Source organism: Halichoeres trimaculatus, unplaced genomic scaffold (assembly GCF_033239565.1).
Source record: "Halichoeres trimaculatus isolate MK-OKI-2021-1 unplaced genomic scaffold, fHalTri1.1 fHalTri1_scaffold_8, whole genome shotgun sequence".
In the NCBI taxonomy this organism is placed as follows: domain Eukaryota; kingdom Metazoa; phylum Chordata; class Actinopteri; order Labriformes; family Labridae; genus Halichoeres; species Halichoeres trimaculatus.
The window spans coordinates 3,254,779-3,268,192 of record NW_027437186.1 but is presented as its reverse complement, the minus strand read 5'-3'; the positions used below and the strand labels follow the sequence as shown (position 1 = coordinate 3,268,192).

General features: G+C 40.9%; 1 long non-coding RNA gene across 4 annotated transcripts in view; it reads left to right on the top strand.

Moving 5' to 3' along the window:
* Positions 1 to 13,414, top strand: part of LOC141795336 (uncharacterized) — a 273,641-nt gene that overhangs the window by 108,938 nt on the left and 151,289 nt on the right. For all 4 annotated transcript variants that reach the window (XR_012598585.1, XR_012598584.1, XR_012598586.1 and 1 more), the window contains exon 4: positions 8,272 to 8,375. This is a non-coding gene — a long non-coding RNA (uncharacterized LOC141795336). The remainder of the gene's footprint in view (positions 1 to 8,271; positions 8,376 to 13,414) is intronic.

Sequence of the window (13,414 nt, the reverse complement as noted above, 5' to 3'; positions counted from 1 at the left end):
GCGGCGGCGGGGGAAGCAAAGTAAGCCGAGGATATGAGATGAGTGATATTGTTATTACACCACCGACGATGAGCAGCAGAAGTTGAGACGCTGTGTGAGACTACAGCATGGGGGGGTGAACACACACACACACACACACACACACACACACACACACACACACACACACACACACACACACACACACACACATCCACACTCTGCACCTCACACACTTGCTCTTTCCCATGCAAACATTTCGCCTCCATGTCCGTCCGTCATTATCCATCCTTTGAACTACCGTCATTTTCTGCTTCTCTCTTTTTTTTTTTTTTTCAGCACGTCAAGCCGAGACACAATCCCACACTCACATGAGTCCCAGTTGTGTGCTGAAATGCACCGAGACAACAACAATGGGATGTGGAAAAAATAGAATATCACTGTACAAACACCACCGCTGTTTAGTGTGATGAAAGAGCAAATCCGCTCTCACGCGGCGTCGATGAAATATTGGTGACAAGGCTGAGGAAATGTGAACGCTCTGGTGTTGCTTCAAAGTATTTCTACTCTTGGCAGGAAACTAGTAGGTGGCTGTAATCAAACCAGAGGTGCTGCTGCTTTTTGTGTGTGTGAAACAATAGGTAGGCAGGATTTTTCATCACACCCTTACTTCTATTCCATAAAGGAGATCATACGACGTGTGAACCGCCGTCCAACTCGATAATCACCACCCAAGAATTGGTGCATGGTGCTAATTGTCACTTCGGAGCACACCTCATGTAAACAGTGTGATAGAAACCCATCATACGTGCTCACTCACTTTGTCTCAGGCTGTTAGGGGTGCCGGGAAAACATTGGAGCCTCACCTAAGTGCATTTCATGCTTTTAATTGACACCATTGCATGTTAATTCGGAGCGTGTCACGGATGTGTCACAGCAGTACGCTGCCAGTGTCCGACCTCATGTAATGTTGAATTACATTCCTGCTGCTCATGGCCGTGACAATAGATAAGCTTCTCCTAGGCAACACCAAGCGGTTCAAACAGTCAGGGAGATGAGGTGGGCTTTTTTCTTACCTGCTGTCCTCTTCACTTAGGAAGCATCCAATCGACATGCTGAAAATTGTTGTTGTTTTTAATTTGATTCAATTTTCCTTGACTTGGACGACTTTTCTTTGTCTAACTCTGAAGTCTTCCTGCACTGTTATCATGTAACCAGGTCAGCATGGCTCAGTCAGACGTTGAATAAGGAAAGACAAACACACCCAGGTTAGCAGCTTCTCACTTTCAACAGCTCTGCAACTGCACGCAAATACTTTTCAGTCCTGTGAGGACTCCCTGGATTACAGACAAAAAGACCTCCTGCAAAATGCATTGAGCCCAAAAACTCCAATATTCCACCAGAGCATCAGTGTGTTCTCTGTGTTCTTTTTCAAAAGCGGGCATTCTTACTTTTGTTGAGTAATTTCATTTTACAATAAAACACTGTGCTCTGCTTAGGAATGGGTACCAAATTAGGTACTTTTATAGGTACCGACTGAATTCTGTCAAAATTACCAGGTACAGATTCATGTAAAATCAAAAGGTTCCGTGTTTAAGTTCCTAAATGCATCCTTGTGACTGTAAGGGAGTGGAAGAGTAGGAGATTTTCCATGCTGGACATGAACACAGCATTACAAGGTTATATATTTAAGAATAAATGTGTTAAATTGAAAAAATATACTTTATTATTAAACAAATTGATGTGTTTTACTGAATAAACACAAAAAAGTACGGAAAATTGGTATCGTTAAGTACTGGTACCAATTGCCTGGTACCAGGCATCAGTACCATATCATTTTAAATGTGAAAGATACCAATCTCTAGCTCTGCTACTCCCAGTGTCTTCAAACTGCAGCCAGATGCTTCTTCATTTGTGAGTGTCACTCATATTTACATGTTTGCCGTGACCTGACACACTCCCTTCCTCAGCACTGGCTGCTGTGTCACTCTCTAAATGAGGATAAGATGCCATACATGACTGAGTGCTCCCCCTCTCTGCTGTCACATAATGGTATGATCCCATATTCTCACATGTGATTGGCTGCATGGCTGTCAATCAAAACAAAGTTCTGCAGAGCTGAGCGACTGAGTGAGTGCTGAGCAATGAGTTGACTCTTCTGGTTCACTCTAAAGCAACGGCTCTGAGAGCTGCATCTTCTGCACAGGCCACATCACGAAAAATTGAATTGAGTTTAATGTCACTACTTTCTTTCCTTAACCATTATAGGTTATAGATAATGAACTTGTGGCATCACTGATGTCCTCATCATCCCATCCACTTGTATCCTTCAATGAACTTTGATTTCAATAGAGAAATTTAAAATTGTACCCAGCTCAGATCTGATGCAAAATAGTTTTTGTACAGTTATTTTTATTCCATCATTCATCATTCACAACATAATTATATATATAAATATGTGTGTGTGTGTGTGTGTGTGTGTGTGTGTGTGTGTGTGTGTGTGTGTGTGTGTGTGTAGAAAAAGGATACACGCTAATAACTGTTAACTCAATTTTGGGCTTTAGTTGGATCGAGTAGAGCAGTGATAGAGGAAGAAACAGGGCAAGAGTAGGGAGTGACATTCAGGAATGAGGCCATAGGCTGGATTCGAACCCAGTCCACCTGAGCAAGGGCTAATGAGGCCTAGAACATTAGTCCATTGGCACTGCAGCACTAGTTAATTTGACCCAGCAGGATGGATTGGTCCATTTTAACCCAATAGTTCAGTTAAATATTCAACCCAAATTCTGGGCCAAATAAATTACAACTCTAGGTTGTTTCAACCACATTCATTTGTTCAGTAATCTTTCCAAAATGCTAGGTAAAATTAATCAATACATATATTAAAAAAAAGAAAAGAAAAAAAAAAGAAAAAGGGTGAGTTGAATTTAACTCCATTTTACACATATTTTATAAAGCTGTGGCGCACTGATAGCCAGTCAATGCAGTGGAGCACAAACAACCAGGCTGTGTTGTGGAACACAGACAGCAAGTCCATGCCATAAGTAGCATCAGAAGCCTGTGCTCCCCATGCAACATTACAACGAAGACCAGGGTCTCATATCTACTGCAATTGTCACAACAAAAACTACTTTGAAAAAAAAACATTGTCTTAAAATGTAAAGGAGCAGTTTTCCAAAGTCTGGTTACAGAGAATATTGTACGGAGTATTAAATATTGAATTGAAAAGGTGCTGTTATACGTGACTGCTTAGCGCATAGAGCCTGGCATGGTGTGTGGTTGGTGGAGCATGTCTGTTGATGTGATGATGTGATGTTAGAATCACAAACATCCCAGGTGCTTACTTTAACTTTTTGGACAACCACATTCTTACCTTAAGACACACTCTTGTGTTATCAAGGTCACAAAACTGTCGTTGTCATTAAACCACTTTACAGTCTGAAGTTGGTCCAAAAAGATTCAAAATGGCCATTGTAAAGTGGGAATAGTGAGACTTGGGATGATTGGCTCTGATGCCTCGTGGCCTCTGTGTCTCATGCTCGCTCTATCTGGTCCAAGAGTGATAGCACTGGCCCCAAGAATAGCTCCAAATTATTCATAGCGAGGTTTGACAAGCTCTGGTGAAAAATATGCCGGTGTCTGAGTCCATCGCTGCAGGCCAGTGGAAGAGATTAAATTTAAAGCTGTGAGCCGGTAAGTGATGTGCCATCAGATCCAGAGACAGACAGCTATCACTGAACAGCATCACGGGACACAGGGACATCCCGTTATTGTTTACTTATATGATCAAATGATTCATAGAATGATAACAGCTCCAGCTCTTTCTTTGTGTTTCATTCTCAATGAACTCTTTTCCTTAACCCAACAGAGTGCTGGTGCCTCATCTAGCAGCAACTGTTCCACACACATAAAGTAACTGTACTGTGCTTTTTTAAGTCTATATTCTGTCTCTCTGGTGCCCCTGTAGTATCTTTACATGATTTGAAAAAAAAAAAAAAAGAATAGAAATAAAATGAATAAATAAATAAATAAATTCTTCTCTCACTTGTGTTTTACAAAACACATCTTTCAGCCGCTATCAGAGACACTTTGTTTTAGCTTCTGTCTCTTTAAGGCTCCACAAACCCCCTTCCCTCTGATTGGACAGTCTTCTATAGCCCTGTTATAGGCAGATGTTAATGTGTGAGGCCAACCTCTCCAATGTGTCATGGCCAATTCAGTGCAGCAGTTTTGTGCTAACTTACCCAGGTTTTAGTTCTTTTGGCGCTGTGGGCAGGTGTCAAGTCCTGCTGTGAAATTAAATCAGCATCTGAATGAAGCTTGTTGACACGAAGCACAACGTGCGTTCAAGTTTTCTGGTAACTCTGGACTCCTGAAAACATAGTGGACCAACAGCATGTTTCTTATTGATAAATCTGCCTCCATATAATGTCTAAATCCGTTTCCACAAAGCGGTCTGGTATGGATCAATACAATTTGGTACGGGTTGGATCGTTAAAGCCTGATCCTGTTTGGGTTTCCACAGCCAATCATACCCTTCTTGGTAGCTGGATGCCGGTAGCTGCGTCAGCTACATAATAGCGTGATGACACGGTAGCATGACACAGTGTACCCCGCTTTAATGAAGAGCTGTTTCGTGATGCCATTTTGAAAACAAAAGAAAGTTGTCTCTCTCTCAGGACCAAAGATACCATTGGAAATCCATGCACTGGAAGACAGGGCTTTGGAACATCGCATTTCCAGCAGTGGTTGAAGTCCACCCCAAAGGAGAAGAGGTCCATGATACAGGACAAAGTTAGAAACCTTGAGGAAGAACACAGAAGAGCTAAACCTGTCGAGCTCTCAACTCAAGGGGCCTGGACAAGATGGAAACTTCCTAAGAGGACCATCACATGGAGTGAACTGTGGAGGCTGGAGCCGTGTCGTATCTCGCTTCTGCTCCAAGCAGTGTATGACACCCTACTGACCCCAGTCAACTTGCATAAATGGGGAATGAGGGAGGACCCACTGTGCAGGTTGTGTGGCGGTAAAGGAACCATGGCACACATCCTTTCGGGTGCAAGGTGGCATTAGCCCCGGGGAGATATAGGTGGCGCCATGACAAGGTGTTGGCACTGCTTGCAGACATCCTGGAGCAAGAGCGGAGATGCCAAGATAAGACCACTGCTGAGCGCCATCGCCTTCGTACAGGAAGGACATAGACCAGTCGTCCAAGGCCAAGCCAAGCAAAACCTCCTGCAGTCAGCCCAGGGATGGGAGATGGAAGTCGACCTGGGGAGGAAGCTACACTTCCCAGAGGCGGTGCTGACCACCACTCTCAGACCTAACATAATTATGTGGTCTCTAGAGGGAAAGAAATTCATCCTGGTGGAACAAACGGTCCTGTGGGAGGAGGGCTGTGAGGAAGCGGCAGAGTGAAAGAAGACCAAGTACCAACAACTCGTCCAGGATTGCCGGGACAAAGGGTGGACAGTATGGCTGATGACAGTGGAAGTGGGGTGTTGAGGATTCCCAGCCCAGTCCGTGTGGAATCTGTTGTCGAAGGTTGGATTGAGAGGCCCCTTGAGGAAAACAGCCGTTGGTAGGCTGGGAGAAGCGGCAGAGAGAACCTCCTGCTGGCTCTGGCATAAAAGAGAGGACAATACCTGGAAGCCTGGATGAGAGGGGCAGTGAGTTGGCCAATCACTGCTGACCCGCCAACTGGAGAGTGTTGTGGTTAAGGGTCGAAACACTCAAAGAAGGTTGGGCACCACCTGACGACCTCTCATCCAGGCCAAGGCTTCATCCATTAAAATGGATTATTATTATTGCATCTTCGATGTATTTACGAACCGTCCTAGCGAGGGCAACTGGAGATTTAACCCTCTATCAAGCTCATAAGCAAAGAAACAGATCATCAAAAGCCCTGTTTCCACCAAGCAGTCAGGTTAAGATCAGACCGGTTTGGTACAGGTTGGTTCGGCTAAGCCTGGTCCTGTTTGTGTTTCCACAGCCAACTGTGCCCTTCTTGGAAGGCAGTGTGTAAGCGTGATGCTATAGCAGCACGACACAGTGTACCCAGCTAATAGATCCAACAAAGAAGAAAATCACGACACAGTAAACAAAGAGCAACATCCAGCAATTTGTCTTCTTTGTGATTTGTATGTTGCTCTTTGTTACAAAGTGAAATTAAGTTTTGTTTCAGAGAAGGCTACGTGCCGCCAACAGATATACAGAGGCATACAGCTGCTATCGCACAGTACGTGATGATTCTTTGACCAATCAATGATCTGCGGTGTTGTAGCTCCACCTTCTGGGGGTGGGATTGATTTAGTCTGGCACCCCAGCTGAAAGGTCCCAAAAAGTGAGACAGCCCATCTCGGTTATTTGGGGATCTGTCTGGGGATACGTCAGTGGGAATGCCACAAAACGCGTGCCGTGCTGGGAGGAACCAAACTGATGTGATCGCGGGAACCGGGCTTAAGTCTTTTTTAGGGGATGCACATGTTGTAAAAGTTGAATTTATGTACTCACAGAATGTAAAGCTGTTCTTCTATTAAAAAAGCAGGAAGCATATTGTTGACATACGACTCCATCAGCTAACAGTGATCATAACTTCTCCCTCATGTAACTGCAGACAAATCCCAGATATTTTTATTTTCTGGAATCTGTTCTTTATCTACTGGATAATCGTGTTGGATTGTGCAAGTGTTGGAAAAGTTAGCCACTGAAGGACAGAAGCAAATATTTGTGATTCCCCTGTCCTTTATTCTGCTGCTTCGACACTGTTGACTCTACTATTATCTCTCAAATACCGCACATGTTTGTCGGTGTTTGCCGTTGGAGCTGGACGGAGCGTTGAGCTATGAACCATCAGGAATGATGTTTATCAGAGACTTACGTCTCTGCACGGACCTTAACCTCCGGTCCTCCTTAGCCTTGAGCTCTGAGTGTTGTACTTGGCAGAGACAATGTGTGGTTGACTATACTGTATGTATTTACACACACAGAGACACACAGAGACACACACACACAGGGCTCACTTTTAGCCCTCAGGCGTCGTATTTGAGAGTTTCATTTAGTTGATTAAATCATATTTGCATATGGAAATTGTTTGAAAATGTTATTAATTTGTTATATTCAAAGGAGAATTACGTTCTCATATTAAAAGCTAAATCAGACAAAGGCTGTGAGAGTGACAGGTGATGATATTGAACTTTGCTCAGTCAATGAGCACATACACACACACACACACACACACACACACACACACACACACACACACACACACACACACAGAGTATGCATTTTTTTCTTGGCTATGAATCTTTTTACACACCCTCGTCTCAGGTGTGTGTCCAAATATGCGTCAAAACCTCACTCTCTGTGAAAGACGAAGGTCATCCTCTCGGCGCAGAGCAGCATGGTTTCCGTCGACCTCGTGCGTTGTGTCCAGGTGTGTGTGACTGATGCAGCTCAGCGAGGCGCCACTGTGGGACAGATCTCCTCCTGAGCCAACTTAACTTATCAGGAACACGGAGCAAAAAAATCAGGCTAATTAATTAAGAACAGTATTAGAAGTAATGGGATATTATAATATAAATTGCTACATTCTGGAACCAATTTAATCCAATTACTGGAACCCCTCATGAATATAATACCTCCAAAATCACTCCGTCAGAGTCCAAAGGGAGATGTGTCTGACTACTAAGACTGAAAGAAAAGAAAAGGGGGAAAGAAAAAGAAACCTGCTCCCTTTTAACGGCGAACACCAGCGATGATTTAAATGGTTGAGAGGAACTGTTAATTTGAGTAATAAACCTAATGATGACTTTTTTTTTCTAATTGACATTTCAACCGTTTCCAACCTGAGCGGGCTTTTTGTTTGAGCTCCCTTGTGTTTGATAAAGACGAACGACTGGAAGGGCTGATTGGTGCTTTTTCCTCTTAATGGCCTCTACTCAATTTAGAAAAAAAAAAAAGTCCAAAAAGAGACAAAAGAATACTTTGCTCCTGCTGTTTAAATGGAGTGCATTGTGAATGAATTGACATGAAGAATCATAGCAAATTTAGGGGCTCAGAAATCACTTCATGAGGGATAAACTCGCGTTTCAGCAAATGAGACAATGAAAGAGAACCGCAAAGAGTAAGATGGCAGGATGGGGCTGAGCAGGGATGTGAGAGGGTTGCAAAGTTTGAGTCGTTATTTTTAAATCCTCCTTGCACAGCAGGAAAGTAAAACCGTACAGGTTGTTTTAAAATAAAGTTTTAACTGCAGCGAGTGTTAAAGCATTGTGTGTTTGTTCATTCCAGCCCTGCAGGCAGAAACCAGCCTGGAGCTGAATCCTGCAGCTTCCTGTGACTCTGCAAACACAGCGTGGACAGACGGAGGCTGGACGGATGGACTTTTCGCAAAGGTACAATTTACATGCAGGATTTCTCTGCATTTTAGTTGTATGTGAGAAAGCTGTAGCTGAACTCACAGAATTATTTCATTTTTGTTTCACATTAAGAAAACTTGTGTTCAATGTTTAAAAAAAACAAAAAACATAAAAAACAACATGTCATTCTGTGTGTGAGAGTACAGCCCACTCAGTCAGTGTGGTACTTCAGTTATATGTTTAGACAGAAAATAAGTATCTGATACACTGCTGATTTTGCAAGTTTTCCCATTTACAATGAACAGAGAGGTCTTTAACTTTTAGGTTTTCAGGTAGACAAAAAAGTGAAAAACACAAATGCTTTTTTGGCTTCATATTCTATTTGTGTGCACACTATATAACTGGAATTTAATTAATTCATTAGTTGGCAAGCTTAAGCTCTAATGAAGCCTTAAATATTTGAATAAAAATAAATGGTGCTTTATTTTGTCAACTGTGTTATGGACGAAAGTTGTGACTTTTTTTTTGTTATTTTTTTTAAACATAAATCCATATTATTCTGACTTTAGTTTATTCAACATTTCAATGTCAGACTATGCTCCCTAGAAATGTCCCTAATAATTTAAATCACAGTTAAGCCCAAATTTAAAGAATTATGGCCAAAAATCCCAGTAACACAGCCTTTTTGGCTCTTGTGCTAACTGCAGACCTTGAACATTGCACCACCTGACCTCCATCAGCTCATATTTCTGTTCATTTTCATCACAGTTTGGTCTTTATATCTATTGTAAGAAGTGCAGAAAATGGTGAAACAGTTGATGAACAGTTAATGCGCTCCATGTACAGACAATCATTCTGATGAAAAATTGATGAGGAGCTGAAACATGCCGCACTTTCTTCATGGTTCCCAACAAAAAGAATGGGACCTCAGCTGATTTGGGTCATGTGACTTTGGAACAAACCATTGCTGATTTTTTTTTTTTTTTTCAATGGGTAACGCAGTCGACACAGATTTTTCCGACACAAAGTGAATTATCTTATCAAAATTAATTATTCAAATAGTTATAAAAACACCTGTGTCATGTTTACATGATTTTTTGAACAGACATGGAAAACAAACACAAACACATACGTCACACTGCAAATTCCAACACATTTCTGTATTAAATGAAAGTGAAATATCAGCAAAATAATCCACTGGATAATTAGTCATTGCATGAAATTAATATTGAGTAAAATTGACAAGTATACCCCATTGACATGAAATGTACCCCTAGTGGGTCCATGGAGGTACTGCATGACATTTGTCATATCCATGACATTTGTCTTTTGTTAGGCAGTTTTTAGTATTTTCACGTAATTATTCCCAAGTATTTACATTTTTACTCATGTTACTGTCACTGGATACGCATCAATGAATATAAGGAGGCCAACAATGTTATCTTTTAGTTAGAAATAAACAAACACACACACACACACTCACACACACACACACACACACACACACATATCTATCTATCTATCTATCTATCTATATGTATATATATATATATATATATATATATATATATATATATCTTTATATATCTATATATATCTATATATATATATATCTTTATATATCTATCTATCTATCTATCTATTTATATATATATATATATATATATATATATATATATATATATATATATATATATATATATATATATATATATATATATATATATATATACATATATATATATACATATATATATATGTTTATACAGGGCTTGACATTAACACCTACCAAATGTCGGTGAATTTCTGCTGTAACACTGTCACTCCTACCAGCCACTTGGGCGGGTTGGATTCTTTCGTTGTAGTTTTCTAAAACGGCATCTGAAATACTAAACCCACTGCAGTATGAGACTACAACACTACAACTCCCATGAACACTGTCTGCACACAGTGCTAGCCCATTGGTCCATTCACAAAGTCTGCTGCTGACTGGCGTCCAGACGCGCTTGTCTCCAGCCTCTGTCTTGGCTTCATTTTCCGTTTCAGCAACAGACGAGTGACGTCGGCCAGACTACGTCCATGTTTTATACAGTCTATATGTGATACAGATGTAAACAAGTAAACAAAGCCATCAATCAAAAATGTTGTTTATCTTGTATATTTTACAACCAAGCCTTGCACAGGAAGTCTCCAGTCTGTCCAGGTCTGAGGGTTATGATCTGACATTATGTCACATGTACCTGCTGACCTTTCGTGTTTAATACCTGGATCTACTTTCTCTCCAGAAACGCTCTGTGTTTGAGTTTGACTCTTGTACTTCCTCCTGGTTGGCTGTGCAGCAGACCACACACAACCATTCAGACATTGCTCTGACATTCGCCAGTGGACTAAAGTGACGAGGAGGCACCTTCACGCAATACAAAGTCAATGGAGAGCGATGAATTGTTTTCTCCTGCGCTGTGGGCGGGACTTAATTGCGCTCTGTCTCCATTCAGATTGATACTGTGACACATCGGAAGTCTAGACCAGACACGAATCACACGCCGCCTTACTTTGGTGACCAGCAGGCCTCTCTGTTTGGGATAAAAGTTTCTTTGATGACATTGGCTTGTCATTTAACACAGCATGAAAAGAAAGAGAGAGATGGAAAAAGGAGGCAAAGTTTGACAGAAAGAAAAAGTTTAAATGTGAATATGTCGGACAGGGAGGCAAGGACTGTGTGTTTATGTGTCAGTCAGTCAATAAAGCTTTATTTATATAGTGCCAAATTATCCGAAGACGCATTCCAGAAACATTCACAGACCTGCATATGTTTCTATAACACAGACCTGACATGAAGGCCTGGCTCTGCTCATTAAGTCCGTTTGTTGTTATAAAAAGTTAGATATGATCTACCTGAACTCTTTAAAGATGCTGTGAAGAGGATCTGTTGTAATTGGACTGCATCAACACCTTTTGGCCTGGACTCTCACACACTGTCATGAAGATGTGTCTTAACAAGGTGTGTGTTTGTTTTGGAATTGAATGGAGATCAGATATTCTTTGTAAATGTACTATTTTTTGTTCAAGATAAGGTATTTATAAAGGCTAACATGACAACAAGCAACTTTTGTCAGTTTGTTCCATAGTTTAGTAGTCAGCTATATATAGCGCTCCTGGCAGCCCGGTGCTCTGAGACATGTCTGTAACGTGTAATGTTAGTGAATCCTGGTTATGTGGCATCTACCAAGCAGAGCTAACGTAACCTCACTCTTCATTTTATTGATAGACTCTCAAGTTAGAACAGACCACTGCAGAATAACTGCTGACTGTGGGTTGGAATGAACATTAGCACAAACAGTTTAGCCCTTATAGCCTTTAGCCCTTGTGTTAGCCTTTAGCTCGTGCTCTATCCTGTCTACTCCTCTATGTCTCTCTTGTTTCTCTTTCTTCTGCTCTTCTGTCCTTTTTCTGTCTGACAGTTAGGCTCCAGTGTCCACCATCACAACAAAATTAATCACAGAAATCATTTTTGGCAGAGAAAAACACAAACCTCTCTTCTCTCTACTAAACTACGTCAGCGTGGTGTTGTCATCGAGATTTAGACGTGATGTAAATCAATCTGGTCCAGCTTGACCCGATTGGGAAGCTAAGAAGTAGCATTTAGAAATAACCTTTATTGCCACTGATAATCTCATTTAAAGTGTGGATTGCCGTCAGGCATATATAAGGGAGACTTTTTAAAAGATCACTTAGAAACTCCTCACAGTTTCTTTAAGATAGGATGGTGCATTGTCATTAAGAGCTTTGCCAGTCAGAAGAAGAATTTTAAACTGTATTCTAGATTTTATAGTTGGCCAATTTTTTGAGACCTTAGGCTGCCTCAAAGTGATATTCAGGGATGGGACAAGTTGGGTCCTATCACAAGGTTTAGGGCAGAAATTACACCTACAGCAGTGATTTTGTGCAGCAGAAGCCCAGAGCACTCACACCAAACACCCCCTCCCTGCTCGTCAGCCGGTTTCCTCTGCACTCAGATGGAGCCATATTTTACTTGACCACAAACACAAATAAACGGACTCCCACCTAAAAAGTCTGATATCGGTCTACATTCACACTTTATTCAGAGAATTTTCAGCGCGTTACTTTCACACAAAAACACCGCTAAATAAGGCTCTAGTTCTCATCATGTCTCTTTGTCCTGGCAGACTACCTGTGTTTGTTTATATCTGGCATGCCGCGCGCGCGGACTGATACACTAAGCGGCGAGCACCTCGTAGCCAGCTGTGGCTCTGCAGTGGAGGCAGCGCCATTTTTTGACACGATGAGAACGATGAGAACGATGAGAACGATGAGAACGATGAGAACGATGAGAACGATGTATCACTTCAAGGGAAATGAGTGGTACTTCCAGAACTTCCTGAACAAAGTTGCTGAGATCCCTTTTTAATGTCAATAATAATAGTAGTAGTAACACTAATATGTGAAGAGACTGCTCACATGTCAATGGTAATTGGTAGGGCTGGGCAACGATTAAAACTTTTAATTGTAATTAATCGCATGATCTCCCTGATTAATCATAATCAATCGCATTGTGAAAGTGCCATAACATCTGTCATGCAAACACTAAATCAGTACTTGTTATACAGTAATAGTTAAATCACATATTTAGTGTAAATCAAATTTACAAAATTGAAGCTTATTGCCACTGTCAGGGCATTAAAGTGACACTGGCAATGGATGAAAAAATATAGCCGAAATGCCCCTCTTCTCAATGCTTGTTTTGGTTACTCATCGTGTTTTACGCCAATTTCACTTCCGGTCAGCGACAGACATTTACAAAATAAAAGCATGTGAGCAACATGCACCAATGTGCAATAAAATATTTAATGGCGTTGATAGATTGACTAGTTAACGCAAAATTAACGCATTAACTTGCTCAGCACTAGTAACTGGTAATTATCATTCATGATTTACACAAAAATAATGGGAAAAAAAATTATATGTATATATATATATATATATATATATATATATATATATATATATATATATATATATACATATATATATATATATATATATATATATATATA